Raw genomic sequence first — 19,479 nt, 5'->3', positions numbered from 1 at the left:
AGATGCAGACTGATCTGAAGGACAGAGGAACTTGCTCCAAAAATCGGAGACCGCCAACTGCCAAAGCGAAGAATCGCACCTTGCCCATCGCATGTCAACTGATGACAGGCCAGGCTGCTGTGGCCCCTGGAAGAGGCTGTGGGGGAGGAGAGAGCTGGAGCCCAACCCCTTGCTAGCTATGAGGGCTTTACTAGTCCTGAAACAGAGATAAAAATCACCTGCCTCTGAGAACTGATGTCGGTCAAATAAATCTGTAGGGCGCTAAGGTGGGGCAGTAGTGGTGGCGAGCGGATGTTCCCCTGACAGCAGCCCAGCAAACAGGCATGCCTGACTGGGGACAGCCAACAGAAAAACAAAACAAAATAGCAATGCAAGATGGGAAACAAGCAGCAAACCAAAGCTTCACTCCTTCCTCGCAGACACAGCAGAATCCTTAATAGAACCCACTCAAATAACCACCACTTTGGAAGTTTCAAGTCCAAACCTCAATGATTCCAGTTCTCCCTCTAAGTGACTTGAAAACATGAAAAGGTGTTTGCCACTCTCAGGCTTGGGCTCCGAACGGTTCTTTGTGGCTGGCTCTCCATCAGCAGGAAGTCGCAATGGTGAAAACCGCAAGCCAACCACTCTCAGCCCCACCCACGAGGTGGAAGCTCATAAGGCAACTTGTTTCTTACTTTTAAAAATATATTCCTGATTCCCCATTCTTTCCCTCTGCTCCCCTGCCCAAATACTGGTACAACCAAACTAAAGACCACATTCTAAAATTCTCTCCAGAAGCACTGAAATAGCAAACTGCCCCACTGCATACTGTAGGGAAAAGCTAAGCAAAGCTGAAGGCTGACAGCTGACTGCTGGCTCTACCTCCCGTTCCCCTCACCCTGGGCTCCTTCCTCCCCAGCGTGGCAGATGACATCTCTATGGAGAGACCCGGTCATTTTCTAGCTCATCTGTTTGCACAGAAATAGAGACACTGGAAATGTTCAGAGAACAGAGTAAAAGGATTAGCCACGAGCTCCAATTATACCAGCTGATCTCATCCTCTTGTTACAAGCAGCTTCCTGGCCTCTCAGAGCCTTTTCTGAAACTCAACCAAGGGCATTTTTAAAACTATTCCCCTCTCCCTCACTCTTCCTCAAGCACACACTTTGGAAATATACCGGGTGGCAAACATTGGCACTCACCGGCTTTCAGCATTCATACCCTTCAAAACCACACAGCATACATGTAACAAATTCACTGACAACGAAGCTGTAGCCTCGTCTCCCCCCCTCAATGGGTGTTCTCATTAGTTCTCCAAAAAGTAAACAGCTCGATTCCATAGTTCTCACTCACATCTTACAGCGTATCTCCTACAAAGACAACTAACTGCCATCGTCGTCTGTGCTGGCACTTAAGAGCTTACTTAGTCCGTTCCAGGTCCTTTGCGAATCCTCACATTAACCCATTTTACGAATGAAGAGATTCACACTTGAAATGACCTCTATACGGTCATACAGCCAGTAAATAAAATCTGAACCAAGATCTGACTCCAAAACTCATGCCTTAACCTCTAACTACGACATCACTGCTCTCCCGAGCTGAAGCCAGGCTCCCGGCCTCCGTTTCTTATATTGTGAATGGAAGGAGTCGGATCAGGTCATCACGGAGCGCCTCCCACGTCTAACACGTCATAATTCCACGCACAGCAACCCTGAGTACCTTAGGTGTGTAAACAAATCAGGCAGAGGGATTCTGTAGGCGGGGCCTACACACAGTGAGGGTGAGAAGGAAGGGAAATTCTTCTCATTCATTTAAATGGAAAACGCTTGATGGACAAGGGAGCGTCACACTAATGAGAAGGCTGAAGGGAGAAGGCAGGCAGAGGCATACTCTTGCCTAAAACTTCTCTGTATAATTCATCTGCTTCATCTCCCCAATCCTTACCATCGCAGACTAACTCACAGCTGTGCCCCACTCTGCTTTTCCAAAGGAGCAGATCGTGGCCTACGGGGAAAAAGGCAGCTGCGTAGTTACCCAACAAGTAAAGCAACTCCACAGACCAACATGTTCCTACCCAAATCCAAATGGCAATGTTTACGAGCCTGAGAATCAGCTGGGAAGGGACTGACTCCCTTCCACACAAACAGAGGCTCACAGCCGCCAGCTGAAATGTGCTGCCCAAAAAATTTAGTTGCTGTTACATAAGCAACAGGAACTTCTGAGAATGTTTCCCCCCTAAATTCTACCAAAATCTGATAGAGAAAATAATCGCGCTTCCAAACCAATATGCAAGCTTATTACGGAGAGTGAGTGGGGAGCCTTTCACATGAGAAGTGCAGTGAAGGGGAATGACTGCACTGTGTTAGATTCCAGAAACTCCGGTAAGCAGCAGACTGTCCCATCGCCTCACGGCACACACGGAAAAGGACGCTGGCTTTTCACACAGGTGATGAGCCATCCTGAGTCCGCGATAAAGCCGAAAAGAAAATAGAAAGACAAAACTACCAGACAAGATGGCCAGACTACCGGCACATATACCATAACCTTCCAGTATCCCAGGTCAGCAAGGAACAAACACAGAATGCTGCCACCACAGGACACCTCTGCCCCGCACAACAGGAAAAAGAACACCGAGGTGGGTCATCTAAAAACTCAGGCGTGGAGTTTCCAAGGAGACAATCCTCAGTTGTCAGTCAGCTGTGCGCTAACAGCCTCACCATTTGCTGGCTGCACAATCGTGGGCAACCCAGTCGGGCCTCTGAACTGTAGGCTGCGCCCTGCAAAGATGGATGAGGAAGAAACTACCAGGTTTTAATTCCCTCTGTGAAATCCTTTCCTTAAAACAGAATTGCACGCAAAAGGTACAAAATTAGAAATGACCTAGAATAACTAGTTATGATGAGACCAAAAGGAAATCAAAGGAATAATTATGTGGAAGGCTTATTACTATATACAGATTTTTTTAAAGCTTCAAAAACTCCTGAGAAGTAGGTATTATCTCTATTCTACAGAAAAAAAACAGACATTGGGGTTCAAAGGACTTGTGTAGGGACACCCTGCTCAAGAGTGCAGAGCTGTGTCTTTGTCCATCCTACACTACACGGCCGCCCCAACCCCGTAACTGGATTCCTAACCCTCTGGAGGACACACACAGGACGAGCACAGGAAGAGGGGCTGGCAGGGGAGACGCATGAATAGTGACGAGCAGGGAAGTCACTGGTCTGGTAAAGCCGGAGAGACAGCACGACCCCTCATGCCAGACGTTAACCCTTCGGGTGCGGGACCACAGGGGCTGTGCTGAAAGGGAAGGGACCATACTGGGGGAGGGCCAAAGTCAGCCAGAGCAAGAAGTGGGAACAGGGGCGTGGGCAGTCATTTTCACGAGCAGGATAGCTTCAACAGTGGGTGTGAGCTGGGTGTGAGCACGCATTTCTAAAAACGTTAAGGACAGAGTCACAGGACTCTGGTCACCGCGTTTCAGCCAAGGACATTAGGACCTTCTCATCGCCGAGTGACCCCCAGACTGCAACATGGTCCAGGAGAGAAAAGCAAAGACCCAACAAAAGCCTCCCCAGAGGCGGGCTGCTGCCAAGGCTGACTCTGGGATCAACAGAACTCACTGCCTTTGAGGCAGCCAGTCCAGCTCCGATGCACCAGGCTCCTTTGTGTCCCTTCGCAGAAACAGGAAGAGGTTAGCAGGGAAGGAAAGCAAAGGAGAAAGGCCAAGGGAATGGCAGCACACACAAAAAGCGCCAGTGTTCGCTGCAGACCTCCCAAAGCAACCAGTCCTGGCACGTTTCGCAAAACCGCCATATTCTACCATTTTGTGCAATGTGGTGTTAGCTGCAACTTTATCTCCTTATCTCGTGACAGTGTGATCTGTAAGGCCCAGAAAGAAACAGTACAGGGATGGAAATCAGTCAGGCTTGTTAAGACCAGACATTTGGGGAAAAGTAGGACAATCAAGCCTCCATTCTTCCCAGGCTCCATGCTCGTCCTTTCCCTCCTCTCTCCTTGTGAACAACGTCAAACAATAATGATTTCCACATAATTCTTTCCTTTAATTTAGGAAACGTTTATCCCTATTCCCCAAAGGAATTTTTTGTTCCATTCTCCCTCTCGTCTCTTTCTGGAACTTCATTACACGCATATTATACACCTTGTTTTAATGGTCCCATAGGTCCCTACGGTTCTGCTCACTGTTGTTTCCATCTCCTGTCTCTCTTCTTCAGATTAGATCATTCTGAGTGACCAAAAAGTTCAGTGAATTTTTTCCCATCATCTCTGTTCTGTTAAGTGTATCGTGTAAAACGTGTATTTCAAATAATGTCTTTTTTCACATTTTTATTTCTGTGCCAAGATTTCAGAGCTTTTCATTACAAGTAGATCTCCTTGTACATAACGGAGTAAAGCAGTAACAGTGCTTTTATACCCTTATCTTCTACATCTAACGTGTGAGTCATCTTGGGGTCGATCTCTACTGATCAGACTGCTCTTAAGAATGGGTCACATTTTCCTGTTTCTTCATATTCTGATTAATTTTAGATTGTATCCTGGAAATTGTGGTGACTCTGGATTGTTCCATTCCTCCAAAGAATCTTTGATTTTTTTGTTTGTTTGTTTTCTTTCAGCAGGTAGTTAACTGAACTCAGATGGCAAACTGCTTCCTGGGTCTAACACGGCAGCTCTAAGCTCCAGTCAGTGTCTGCTTTCGGTTGGCTGCCCTGCTCATGAACGGATCCCTCACATGTGCAGTCATTACTCCTGGACAGTGAGATTATGGGTAATTTATATTTTTCTACTTGTAGTTCTAAAATTTTCATGATGACTTAAGTTCTACATATTTCGGAATTTCCATGATGAGCATGTATTACTCAAAATCAGGATCAAGGGGATACTTACTTTTAAGGGATACTTACAAGTCAGTTTTTTTTTCTTGTTTGTTTTTCAGCTGCTTAAGGCCTCACCCCTTGAAGGGACCTATTTCTATCTGACAAACTTTCAAATCTCTTTTCATGACACTTGGGTTTAGAAAGTTCGAACAGGGCATCCATCACAATTAGGCCAAGTAGTCACAACTGAGTCACCCTCCACCCAGGGCTGTGTGAAGACAGACATCGTAAATACAAGCCTAAAATAAAGGCAAATCATTTTGTCTGTTACCACACACCTGATGTCTGCGGAAACAGCTGTGTCCAAGCAGAGCGTGACATACAGATCAGGGCAAGGAGACGCGAGCCACAGCGAGACACCTCGGTGCTGACACAGATCATCGCCGCCGACTTCTCCGGGGGCTCCGCCTCTGCACATCGATGACAGATTCAGCCCACTGCTTCCCCAAGGATGGGAGGTCCGCTTTTCTAGAAAAAGTCTTAGTGGCTTCCCCCACCCTAATTAAAAAAAAAACCCAAAATGCCTGTACAGGCTGCGGGTGTGTTTTCTTCCACTCCAAAGCCTCCAAAGCAGCTGGCACAGCACCACAGCCCAGGGAGGCCCCCACAGCAGCAAGAAACTCACTTTCGAGATCAGCAAGACCTAGATTAGAATTCTGGGTGTGCTCCTACCATTTGAGTTACTTTTAGAGACTGAGTTAAAACTGCAGATGTAGAACAGGTTACTTGAAGCACTCTGGAGCAGTGCATTTGGCCTCCCCAAGCTCCGGAGCCTGGGCAGTAGGAAGGGGATGAGGGCGTCCTCACAGCACTGCTGGGAGGACGGCGCAGAAAACGGAAGCAGGACGCCTGCCTGCCGGTGCCTGGCACGCCGCAGGAAGTGAATTACAGTCTGTGCTGTTCAGCATCGAAAGCTCCTCAGATCCAGAACCTCGTGGAACCTCCCTGCAAGGTCCACGAACTCAACAAAAGCTCACAGCCAATAGCTGTGCCTGAGGGAGGGGAAGGCTGCCACCCTGAGCCCTAAGAAGAGCACGTGCAGGGAGTGAGTTTCCCACAGACTCTGAGACGAGACAGGCCTGTTACCTGATGCTGATGGAGGAGGAGTGGTCAGGACCCATGTTCATCTCTAACGCTGTTAGCAGTCATCTCCAACCCACAGCAGAAAGGCCTGTTTAACTAAAGTGTTCAGTGTATATATTCGAGTGACTGAACAATTCAACACTTCTGAGTTTGCTTACAAGGATGAACCTATCAGAGTTTAGAGGGGAACGGCACAAAGGGTGTGATTCTTTACTCCAAAAATGACCTGAAGTTTGGGAAAATGCCGTGGACTACACAAAGGGCTTTTCTATTTCTCTATGTCCGAGGCAAGACAAACACGGACGATGCAAGACCTACCGCTCAGGGTGGTGGTGTGTGTACAAAAGGAAGTTCATCAAACATTTCTTTAGCCATTTTTACGTCCTTCTTGTCTACCAATGAGAATGCGCTTCAGAGAACATGATACAGAACACATAACAGCAAAGCAAAAATTAACAAGACATGGAGAAAGTGTCAGGTGTGACGTACAGGAGCTTGTCCCAGGCCAGAAAGATACTTCCTGAGTCCTGAAAGATTATGCAAGAATAAAAGATGGAAAAATAGTTTGCAGTAAGAAAGTAGATTCTATAAACTGTAATCTACTGAGTTTTATCTGAATGTCAGACACAAATTGTTAAAAAGATGGTTTCTGAGCCTTAAAAAGGGAAGCAGCGATCGGAGAATCCAGCATAGAGTAACGAATAAGACACACCAGAGTTCCCTTTTTTTCTTAGTAACTTTTTTCCATCCAAGGGATTGATTGTGTCTGAATGCCAACAAAACAGCTGCCCAAATCTTCCAGAATATTGCTGTAAACAATGGGAACACATCTAGTTAAGAAGGCATGATGGCCTCAGACACACGACTGAAATTTGAATTTTAGTCTGACTACGATTTTCCCTCCTCCCGCACATGCTTTTGTCTCTGCTGCTAAAGCCACAGAATGTGCTTTTAGAGGTTCAAGCGTGTGGTCATTCCAGGAATCTGAGGAAGCACGATAGGCGCAGAACAGGCCCCCAATCCCACCTTTGCCGTCCCCACTGGATCGTGATTTCAACAAAGCACCATGAGTAAGTAACTGATGCACAGCTACGAGAAACGAGGTTTCTGTCACAGGCCAATGTGCCTCTTCCCCAGCCCACCTCTGCCCAAGTCTGATGAACACTTTTTACGAAGGCCTTGAAATCCCTGATGACAAAGTGATCACATAAACAGACGGGCTGCGATTCACATTGGAAGTCAGACAGAAGCTCCCCAAACCCTGACTGGCTGAAAGGACATACCCAGGACGTACACGAGAGAGCAAATGTACCGAGGTGAAACTGAGTGAGATACAAATGGATCCAGCACGTCTACATCACGACGCCCACGTGAACAGACAGAAGACAGAAGAAACCTATCTCACTGGCATATATAGGAAGAGACCTGTAACTTTGGGCAGCCAGTAATCTCTCCTCTGTCAGTAAGAGGAATTAAGGTTCTCGGGTCAAACAAGGGGGCAATCGCACTCAATTTCTTGCCAGCTGTTAAGAGGCCAAGTGAAAAAAGTGAACTGAGCTTCAGACAGCTGAGTTATTCAAGATACAATAGTTACTACCTGCTAGGTCAGGGTGATGGCTCTGGGGGGAGTGGTTTCTTTTGGGGTTAATGAAAATGTTGCAAGATCACTGGGGTGACTCTTACACAACTCTGTGCATATACTAAAAGTCACGGAATTGTACACTTTAAGTGGGTGACTTATGTGGTATATAAATTATATCTCAATAAAGCCATATAAAAGAGTTAAAGAATCAAACCCCGGTCCATACCCTTTCCATTTTACTGAACAGCTCTTATTTAAAAAACAAAAACTATTATTTTAAAAAGCAAGCCAGAGGTTCTGTCATTTTCTGACTACACATCCTTTCTTGTGTGTTTTTTTTTTTGGGGGGGTGGGGGGGGCTTGCCCCTTTCCTTATCCCTTCCTTAAAGTTCAGAAAGCAGGATAAAGAACATTAAGTCCTGTCTAGTAGAACAGCAAAACCCAACGAATACACGGAAACTTGGACCCACGTCTGCCCAGTGTTTGATATGGCACTGACTTTGCTCCCACACAAAACGGGTATCTCGTTTACCCGACTTGCATTTCCAAGGGGATGCCCAACGCGCCCGTCCACAGTAACATTACGCCACACTCCCAACACTAGGGCAATGGAGGACCCGCCCTCGGACGTCATCAGCCGACGCTGTTCCCCACCTGCAGTCTCTCTTTATTACTGAATGACTACTCTATCCAGTTCAAACAATAATTGTGTACCTTACACCTCTTCCCATGCTCCTTCTGTGACCTCTAATTACCCGAGGCTCACACATTCATTTAACATACAGTCCGAGAGCTCCTCCCATGGAACAGGAGAAATACCAGCTATCGTGGAGAGAAGGTTTGTGCTCTGAGGGTTTAGAGTCTAGTGAGACCAAAAAAATCACATAATCACACAAATAAATAGAAAAGTGCAACAACAGCACAAAGGTGAGGCATATGGCGTTATGAAAACAAATAACAGATTTCATCTGTTTGGGGAAGTCGAGGGTGAGCTTGCCTGAGGAAGTGAATGTTTGGGCTGAGAGCTGAGAAAAAAGTAACCACAGTCGAAGAGAAGAATCTTTCAGGTACCAGGACCCTGCAAAAGAGACTAGGTGAATTGGAAGGACTGAAAGAGAACAACTTGGCAGAAGCACAGAGAACAGAGGGAACCATGTGGGGTGAGGCTGGGCGAGCGCAGGGGCCACCGAGGGCCGCCAGGACCCGGCAACGATTTTGGTCAGGGTTTTAAAAGTAAGGGTCACAATTAGCTTTGTACTTTAAAAGGATCACTTTTTCAATATAATGGACAATAGAGGGAAAGAAGGCAGGAAGCGGACACGGGGATTCCATCTAGAAAGAAGGTTGTGGCAATAATTCAAGGAAGGGGAAATAGCTAGGGTTTGGGTGAGAGTGGTGATGGAAAGAAAAAGAAAGGGGTAGACAACCGATATTAAGGATATTAAACTCAACAAGGTTTGTGGATAACTGTGATAAATATAGGGAGTAAGAAGGAAGGAGTCTCAAGGGTCAGTTGTAGATTTCTGCCTTGCGTGGTGCACACTGAGTGTGGAAAAGAGAATTGTGAATCCCCGCGTGCCTGACTTCTTCTCCAAGACTTCCGGTTCTATTATAGTCACACAGTGGCTCTCCAAACACTAATGAATGTACCCGTGGTACAAACTAACCAGGACTCCAGCTAAATGACCCCCTTCAGTCCATTTTCTGAACAATTCTAAGTGAGCAACAGAAAACGGCTGTCACAAAAACTACTCTAAAACTTAGCTAAAAGTGACTACCACGTGTTCCAGTATAGAAGGAACACCTCAAAAACATCCATGCCAAAATACTATCACATGCTGGATTTCTGCTTCCCACACCGTCTCTTTCCCCAAACCAATGTATTATGACCTTCTTCAATAACAATGCTAACACACCAATTATTTTCCTTTGGTGTTTAAATGTCCTTCTTTGTTTTCTACAGTTATTGCTAGGGTACATTTATCTTTCGAGACCCGTTTCTAGGAATGACCGTCTCAAATCTAAAAGGAAATGTTGATAATGTATCTTACAGAAAACGACGACGAGGCCCTAAGAAGTAACTTGCCCAGTGGTAGGACTACCCCACCCCCCACCACTGCCAAGCAAAGATTTTCCAACATACAGTATCACTTTAACTTATTTGACCCTTTCTGAAAACGTCTAATGATTACAGCAACTGGCTGGAGGATTGAGAATAAAACGCTCACTGAACTGCAGCTCATCTGCAAGCCTCACAGCAGCCGGGGTGGAGGACTGACGTGACAGCAGGTTTGTCAGCCCAGCAGAAGGAGGGAGGGTGAGAAGAAAGCAAACCGTTCAAACCGATTATTGCTCATGGCTCCACTTCCCACCTCAGCTACAACCAAGGGTGGGCAAAGCCGTTCCATCTCCCCCAGAGCCTTCATCTAATCAAGGAAAAAGGAGAGGAGAAGCTCAAATCCACTTGTCTGCGCAGTAGTTTTGAAGTTACTGGTAGCAAAGGGAATGACTGGGGGAGAGTAAGTTTTCTCTGGATTAGATAGTACCAAATTACTATCTGGACCATTTAGAACGGGTATCAGAGTATAGAGTAACAAGAGCTAATAACTGCAGCTTAGGACACACCAGGGTATCCTCTGTTACAAGGATTCTCCACTAAGGAATTATTGAGTCCTTGCAATCTCTCTGCTTTACGCCGGAGGCAGCAGAGCAGTGACGTTGAATACACGGCCCAAGGTGCCACAGCTAAGGAAGTGACGGCCAGTAAGGCGCAGAGAAAGGCTTAGTACCCAAGCATCCTGGCCCTAGAATCTATGCTCTTCACCACCACACAGGACTGCCTGTCACAGTACGTGTAGGTAGTGAACCCCAAATATTTATGCCGTCAACTATTTACACAATGTTAACTAATGTGAGGATTTTAAATTCTCTTCATCAGAGCCCAGAGCTTTAGGAGAAAACAGAATTAAATGCTATTTCAGGACACAGAATATCCTAAATAACGATTAGGAAGGGCTGGGCAAAGTGGGGGCGAAGAAAAGGCAGGTTTGCCTGGCCCCACCACCTAGCCAACTGACCGCTGGATAAGCCCTCACACCCCACACGTGTTGTTCCTGCCCGTTTCCTTACTGCCACTGTCACGTACTCGTACATGCGGATTGCTGACGCTGACTCTCTAGCCCCAGTGTCTTTCCTAAGCTCCACACATACCTCATTGCCAGCTGTTCCCCTCGGATGTTCTGCACAACCCCACCTCCTGACTCTCCTTCATCCTCATGAATAGTCTCACTTCAAGCTCTCAAGCAACCATTTCCTTCTCCTTAACCTCCTACGTTGTCTCTCAACAAAACCTGCTGCTTTTCCTCTGCAGCGTCCGGACGGCCCAAGCCCCCACCCTCCTCCTGGGACGCCAGCTGCCTGCCACGGAGCAAACTCTCTCTTCCACACTATCCCAAGGCTGAACCCCCGCAATATGGATATGATCTGTGTCAATTCGCTGATCAAATTCTTTCAAGGACCTCTTGCTTTTCGCAACAAGGCCAAACTCCCTAGCCCCAAGTTATTACTCTGTATCTTTATTTCCTGCTGCCATCACAGCTCTGGTAATACCAGGCTGCTCACCAATCATGGCGCTTCTACAACTAAGTCCAAATAGTCAGAAGGAAAACTTCAGGTACAGAGACATTACAATAGACAAATGATTAATTTTTGGCTCTCTCCATCTCTGCCTTACTTTCATTAATTGGTTGGATTTGGTTGATCTAATGACGGATTGATCTTTATTCACAGCTGATCTCTTTCTCCCCAAGTCAGCCTATAAGTAAGTACTACAATAAAGGTAAATCGCAGTACTGTGGGGACACAGAGAAAGCTGTAATTAAATGAATTTTCTTCAGAACACACTGCTTACCTAAAATACTTCAGTAATATGACAAGCAGGTAAGAAAACAGAATTAAATGATAGTTCAGGACACAGAATATCCTCAATAACGAGTTTCTTGCATCGATGAACACTAAGAATCCTTGGATGTATCAGTTTGCTTTTCTGTCTCCAACATCAGCACATCTGTTTTCTCCAGGTTGACGCTCACTGATGGCCTCACAGCCTAGCGCGCTCACCGTGAGCTCTTTCAGGGTCAAGTGCCAAGTGGATCACCCTTTTCCTGGTATCCTTGGGGCCTCAGAGGTGAGGCCCACAAACGGTGCTAACTGAATATCCCTTTAAATTATCTAACATCTTTTAAAAATACAAATAACCCCGAGGCGGTTCATTCCAAAGAACTGTCTGATCAGATAATGCCCCAGAACTTACCGAGATCAGATGATAAGGGCTTTTTGACTGAGGAAGCTATTGGAGGATGAGGAAAAGGAAGAGTGCCTTTCAAATCTTACATACTTTAAGACATTAAATAGAAAAACATGCGGACCTTGTGCAAATTCTCTCTACCTTCTTTTCCTCCACTGTAGCAGTTTTGAGAACAGCTGTGATCCCTGTACCACATGAAGAGTTAACTACTTCTGTGGTAAGCGAATACCCCAGGGCCAAGCGGCTGGGAGAGAAAGCCTCCAGGAAGGAGGAGGTCCAAAGTGGAAAGGAGGCCAAAACCCACTCTCCAGGAAGTGCCGCTGGAATCCTGGTGTTAACCTAACTACATTTTAACTCAATTGTAATCCCTTCCCCACAAAGCCTATGCGGTCTTCTGAAAGAGATTAAAATTGATCTTGTAGTCACTTCTAGACATCAGAAAAGGATTGTTTTGTTTGTTAGTATTTCACTCAACCACTACTAACAGCTTTTCTTTCCAGTTTTTTTCTGAACAAGTGAAAAGCAAAAATAACAATCAATGCAAAGTAAACATTTTACTCTATAAACAACTTCTTACTCCCATGTGGATTTCTTCTGCAACCAAGTCAAAAGTTCACTAGAATAAGAGAGAGGAAAATCATTCCTCTCTCTTATTTCCTTTAGGATTTCTTTTCCACACCTCCTAACGTTTAGGATTCTTCATCCTGATTCACCGATCCAAATATGTTCAGCTGATCATTGGAACCTGTGACCTTTGGTTGTTTTTTGTTTTGTTTGTTTGTTTGTTTGTTTTAATGAGGCTGGTTAGCAGGGAAAAGCTCCATTCTAGCCTGAGTTCTAGTCGTCAGCCCCAACAAACCATTTGCCAGAAATAAATACAATTGATACAAGGAGTAGCTGGCTTAAATCACTGCACAAAGTAGTTTAGTGATTAACAGAGTGGGTTAGGTTAATATAAAGAACTCTTCTTTTTTAACTGTCCAGAGTCCACAAACACCCCACCTCCCTTTGCACTCATTACACTCCCAAGCCTTAGCCTGAATCACTAAGAAACAAATTTCTGCTGGCAAATGTCAATGAGGGTGGGAAAAAAGTCCGGATTCCAGTACCAACATTTCATCCACCTTTCTGTTCCCAGGCAGAATACTATGGCAACTATGTAAGCAACAGATGAGAATAAGTTATGCTACTTGATAAACTGAGGGTGTCAGTGGGAGGTTCCGGCTGTCAAGAGGCCCCCACACCCCACTGTTCAAAACAGCTCCTGAAGGAAGGAGGAAGAACAACTAAGCACCAGAATCACAAATACCCTACACACACACACACACACACACACACACACACACACACACATTTTGTTTACATAAAAAGGACAGTACAATTGATGCTTCCTACCTATTAACTTAATGCAAACAGTTTGTTGATTTGAGATTTAAGGTTCCTTATAAGAAGACAGAGGCTTTTAAATACTGGTCCCAATGGCAGATACCTCTGACCCTATCGCCAGAACCTTATTTCATGGCTCCACTAACACAAAAAATTAGGAATGTTGACACAACGTGAAAGGATCTTTGCTGAGTGCTAGTCCATTTTATGGAGGAAGAACCTAAACGGCCTGCCTGGTGATCCACAGCTAATTATTAATGCTTAAAAAATTAAAATCCAATTGAAGGAATTTTCGTTGTTAAAAACCCCAGCTCTCTTCTTATCTTTCTATTCAGCTAACAAACACCAAAGTTAAAACTAAGGCTCTCAAAGTTGAAAGCACAGCACAGAAAGGAGAAGAGAAACAAACCTTAATTTATTTGAGCAAGACATAAGGGGATCTGGGAACTTCTACTTTTGAGAGAGAATAAAAGGGAGGCCACATGTGCCAGAAAAGAAAGAAAAGGAGAACTTGATCCTTTCTTCTTTTTAAAGCCTTTCAAATCATGAAAGTAAACCCAGGTTAAGGATTTTAACTGAAAGATGCTTAAATTTTCCCCCCGATTTTCAGATCTATCACACACTAGCTGAGTGACACTGGACAAATTATTTAACCCAAGACTGTAAGAGAAGGGGCAGGGAAGATAGAGAAAGGGGATACATGTTTAATACTATTTAAGTATCATTTTAATACTTCATAAAGCTTTGTGAAGTACAAGGCTTATAATAAATGCTCATCAAATATTAGCACCTAACCTTTTCCCTTCCTATGAGAAATGCAAGGAAACAGGCGTGAACCCATCAGTAGATCCAAATATTGTTCCAAGGATCTATGCTGTCCAGAGTCCATACACAAAATTTAAAAGGTATTGCTGTGTTAAAGTCGGGATGGCAGTGATGGGGGAACAAAGGTTTTCCTTCATACTTCGGTAATTTCCAAAAGTTTCTATGATAAACATGTTTTGCTTTTATGGTTCGAAATAACTTGTTTGGAAAAAGAAAATGTTTCAAGAAGGGTTTCATCATTCTCATGTAGGAACTATTTTTACCAAATGTTCAAGTTAGCTTACACTATCCTAGACTTATCTGGCCCGAACTGTGTGTTAAAATAAGATTTCATAATCACCGTCAGAGGGAGAAGATAACACAGCAACTTCTTAACTGAAACCAAGCTGCTTGAAACTCTACTCATTGTTTACAAAGACTCTGTGGACACCATTTGAACAGAATCGGAATCAAGCGACACAAACTCTGGTAACAAGACTCACTTACAATAAGGCCACGACCCAAGAGAAACCCCTCCTCTCCTCCTCCAACTCAATCAGAAAATAAAGCCTTCTTTAAAAAAAAAAAGAAGAAGAAGAAAATAAAGTCTTCTGCTCATTAGCACATTCAAGACCGAGCAGTAAGATCTTCAAGGAAAAGCACCTTTAAGAGTCTTCAACACAGGGCAGTAGAACAAGCGGGATACCCACATGCAAAAGTAAGTAAATGCTCAGCTCACACCACCCCCAAAAATTAACCCCAAAATGGATCCAAGACGTAAATATAAGAGCTAAAACTTTCAGGAGAAAATCTTTGTGATCTTGGCTAAAGATCTGTTCGAAGTGACATCAAAAGTATGATCCATAGAAGAAAATATGATAAACTAGACTTCATCAAAATTAAAAACTCTTCCTCTTCCAAAGACACCAGGAAGGCAATGAAAAGACAAGCCAGAGATGAGGAGAAAATGCGTGCAAATCAAGTATTTGATAAAAGATTTGTATCCAGAAAACAGAGAGAATATATGGCTCTTGCAGCTGCTATCGTAGCTCCTCTGCGACAGCCGGCTGCGTTGTTCACATTACTCTTCTTTCTTCCTTTTTTTTCAATTTTCCACCACAGTAAGTCCTCCCCAGACTTGGTCCTTGGTTTTTGAATGGCCATCATTACTTTGCTAGAGGCTAGGGAAAGCGATAACTAAGCTTCAAATTGCCTACATGAGGAGAGGAATGGGCGGCTCTGAGAAAGGAGTTTCCCCAGGAAGAGAAAAGCGTGTGAGCGCATGTGTGCAACGCCACCCAGCCGACTGACTGCTCAGAATCTCCCCTCCCTCTGCTACCTGACTGACCTCAAGGTAAGTGAACGCTGGTTAATTAAAGAAAAGGTTTACCTATGCAATACCAACCAGAACAATTTCTCCCTGTGAGTACAAAGCTCTTTTACCTGTATGACAACTGCCTGTTGAAGACTGTACGTCAGCTCTCTCTTCAGGGTCAAAGCCGGGTCCCTCCTGGCTAGTAGGATCCATGAGTTTATAACAGCGCCGGCAACAGCAGCAGCAGCATTTCAGAGAACATGAATAAATTCCAGAAAAACAGACACTGTGTTTGAGCAAGTTTCACCTACGAAACAGAAGTACGCCCAATACCTACGGCGCTAAAGCTGTCTAAACAAGGTGGCAGGTGGCCTATAAGCTGAGCACCAGCTAGTCGCGGTCCAAACAAAAGGCCACAGGGAGGAGATGACCGAGGTGTTTGCTTTGATGAGGAGAAGGGCAGAGAGAGACCTCAGGACTGGTTCTTCTGGAAGCACAAACTGGTTCAGCCGAAGTCGTTGCTACATTTCTAAAGGATGGGCAGAGAACACTGTACACACGGGCAGCTTTGCTGGGTGCTCTTTTCCTTTCACAGGGAATTTCCAAATGCTTGCTCAACTATCCAGTGACAGCCTGGTTTTAATGAAACCACTTCAGACCTGGTCTAACACAAACATTCAGGTGGTTAGGAAGTTTAGTTAGTAACACAAAGGGTTGATCACGAAATCCCCAGGGTCAGGTTCAGACCAAAACAAAGGCCACGGAGCTTAAGAGCTGACCACCTAGTAGGCATTTCTAAGACAGGTACAATCTCACTGCATTTTCCACTATAAATCAAGAAAGCGTAGGAAAACAAAAGTGCCCACTGCTGACAAAGGTGTGACAAAACAAATACACATATGATACCTATTCAGATCATAAGCATAAAACATAAAGTGGTGATAAGTATTTTGGATAAAATTAAACAAATTTAACAATATGCATAAAGAAACGTGAGAATGTTCAAACTTTAAAAAACTAATTTTACTTTATCATAAGGAAATAATGATGGAACTGAGGGGAAAAATTTGTTTTGACCAAAAAATTAAATGTCTACTAATAGAGAATTAAATTTGATAGCTCCCCACAACAGAATTATGCTATCCCTTAAAATAATATTCAGAAACTATACTACATGAGAACATATTATTAAATGGAAAAAAAGCCCAGAAAATAGTATATACCGTAAATCTGATCTTAACTATGTACTTCTTAAACCAAAATGTCTACTATCTCTAGGTAATGGGATTACTTGCTCTCATGTATTTCCCAAATTTTATTTATCACATATAATTGCACGGTAGCAAGGGGAGATTAATTCCACCCCCACCACCTTATAGAAATATGATAGCAAATGCTTTCAACCATAAGAAACAAAGCTGTCCGAAATCTGCCCAGAGACTCTCTCGATAGATTTCTGCTCTTTTAGAGTAACGTGATTCTAAATAACAGAGATCAGACTGTGGCAACACTGTCAGGATCACAGATCATTTTTATTTCTTTCTAATAGCGTAATCAAGTCCACTTTTGCAAAGGAAAGTGAGTGAAAATGCAGTTGTATAATGAGGCTTATATTCACCTACGTCTTTTTTAGATGACAACGTTTGTCCTGGTTTCTATGTTGAAGTGAACTCTTAACAGGCTCCTTCTAAACCTAGAACTTTTCCAGAACAACAAAGACATCAACCGTAATCTCTGTATCAGGTAAACTGCTACTGAATGATGCCATGAGAAGGAATCCAATAGAAATCTCTCACATTTTACAAACCACTTCTACATCAAAAATGTTTCCGCAATCCTCAAACTCAACCAAAAAATTTTTTAAGACTGGCAGAGGCATGACCAGAGCTCAAGGGGTTAGAAAAATAATGGCAGGGGGAAAGATAATCCAAAATAAATATGTGTTAGCTTGCATTTTGCCCCCCTCACTAAAGGAAAAATGTATTTTCATAACAGATAAAAAGTGGGCAATATTTTGCAGCCAAAATCAACTATAAAGTTAGGCTAAGCTAGGAATGAGGTTAGAATGAGTTGAGACAGCTAAAAGGGAAAGCTGTTTTCTATTGTTCTCAGACTAAAGTACATATTTTAATGAAAAAGAAGAAGTAAGAACTAATCTGGTATGTAACATGCAACACTCAAAAACACAGAATCCCAGAAATAGAATTGGAAAGAGCCCCTCATCTAAACGGTCTCCCAATGACATTCAGAAGTCATTAGCAAAAAAGTATTTCTTTCGATTGAAGACCTTTTGAATTTTTTTCAAGTGCTCAGCTATGATTTCAGTCATTGTTACGATCAGATGATGACAAAGGATCATGAAATCTTCTATCAGAAAAACTCCTAAATCATCTGCTCCAGTTCAGACGCTGATTCAGATACAACCTAAAAACGTCATTCTTGCTGTACTGTAAAAATGCAACACAGATTTAGTACAAAAGAACTTACGATGCGGGTGATATCGTGCTGTGCCACTTTTCGGTTGGGGAAAGGTTATGAATACACATACCACTCTACAGAAAAGTCACCCACCCAAAAGTTTCAACCACCCGCCTTTCTACTTTACTCCATTTCCTGCTCGCTGAGCTGACCACAATATGTAAGTATGTTACTCCTTAAACAGTTTTAAATAGTCTATGTTCATAATTTTAAAAATGGAAATTGAAACAGATAATCACTAACTAAATCATTTATCTAGGATACCCTACAAGGAAATTTTGCCTCTTTCAGAGGCCCTTAGTAAAAAAGTAAATGGTTTCCCACCCCGACCTTACACAGCAAGATAGGTTTCCTTGATGGGTTTTGTTCGAAAACTTAGGATGTGTTTAAACATTACAGAGAAGACTACACAAAACACTTTGGTTAAATACATGTAATTTCTTAGAGTAATTTTTAAAGCATCTATTTCGTACACCAATCCCCAGATCTGTACAATTACACCAATCCTCCCTTCTGATCAATAACTGAGACTTGGCAGCTCTTTCACCTGCATCCCTCCAACCGACCCAAACACACAAGCACGCACGACTCCATCTCAGATTTTTCAAGTTACATCGATCCTAAGGTGAGTCTGGCAACAGAATGGGGTAATCAATTTCTTACTACCTACCTCACTGTCATATCACCTACAAGCAAGAATATGTTGAATCATAAACTACTTTAAAATGTTTAGAAACATTGCAGAACTTAGAATTTTTATATCCCCGAAGTATATTTATATTACTCACAGGCTGGAAGTACTAGAGCTTAGGAACACCAACGCAAGTCTGCGTAACACTGAAGGACAAACTGACCAGCACCTCGTCACGGGACCACCTGCAGCTCAGAGCTCTGATCTAATTATCGAAGCTCTAAACCTAATACAACTGTGATCTTCCTGTTGGCTCACAATAGGAAGGCAACACGTGCAGCTTACCGTGTGCACGATGCTCCGTGAGGAACCTAACACTGTCGTATTTCATCCTCACGTTCTCTTTAGAGGAAGGTGCTAGTACTGCCTGTGTTTCACAGGTGAGGCAACGGTGGGGAGGTGATTTGCTGGGGTTGCAGAGCTGGCAGAGCTAAGGTATCAGTGAGTGTGAAGGGAAGGGTCTAGCTCCCAGCCTAAGCCCTTCTTCACTGGACCGGCATAACCAGAGGTATTGTAGATTTTCCTGAGACTCCTGGTTCCTGAATTGATAACAAACACACTTCTAAACAAAGTTACTGTGCTAGGCTGAGCGTGAGCCCCTGCACCATCAGTCTGAACGGCGGGGAAGTAACACGTTCAAGGTTATTCCAATCCCCGAATCACAGCCCCCAGTGATTATAAAAAATGCTAAGTCGTCACTGACGATGACCTTTCCCTGTCAGTGTCACCGGGAGAACCCGGGCAGAACCCATTTGAAGAAGTACAGGCGTTTACCAACATGACAAGGAAGAGAAAACTGATGGTGAGTATCTGGCCGAGTCCAGAAGCAGCTCAAGTAAAGGTTGTGAAGGCGGATGTGGGCCCTTTAATTTGTTAGCTCTATGACCTAAGGCAAGTATTTACACCCTCAAAAGCTCCCTTTTCTCATAGGCAAGATATGGTAACAATAGTCCCACTCAC

General features: G+C 43.9%; 1 protein-coding gene across 14 annotated transcripts in view; it reads right to left on the bottom strand.

The window, feature by feature from the left end:
• The window catches only part of AKAP13 (A-kinase anchoring protein 13), a 253,965-nt gene that overhangs the window by 204,406 nt on the left and 30,080 nt on the right, over positions 1-19,479 (bottom strand). Inside the window, exon 1 of one of the 14 annotated variants that reach the window (XM_019726704.2) lies at positions 485-577. The exons of 12 other annotated variants lie outside the window; for them this stretch is intronic. The gene's annotated coding sequence lies outside the window, so the exon portion shown is untranslated. Of the gene's footprint in view, positions 1-484; positions 578-19,479 lie in introns of those variants that run through there. One more of the 14 variants, XM_074317389.1, reaches the window with a different exon arrangement.

Source organism: Rhinolophus sinicus, linkage group LG13, assembly GCF_036562045.2.
Source record: "Rhinolophus sinicus isolate RSC01 linkage group LG13, ASM3656204v1, whole genome shotgun sequence".
NCBI lineage: Eukaryota > Metazoa > Chordata > Mammalia > Chiroptera > Rhinolophidae > Rhinolophus > Rhinolophus sinicus.
Note: the sequence above shows the minus strand (reverse complement) of the source record. Positions and strands in the feature narration are given on the sequence as shown.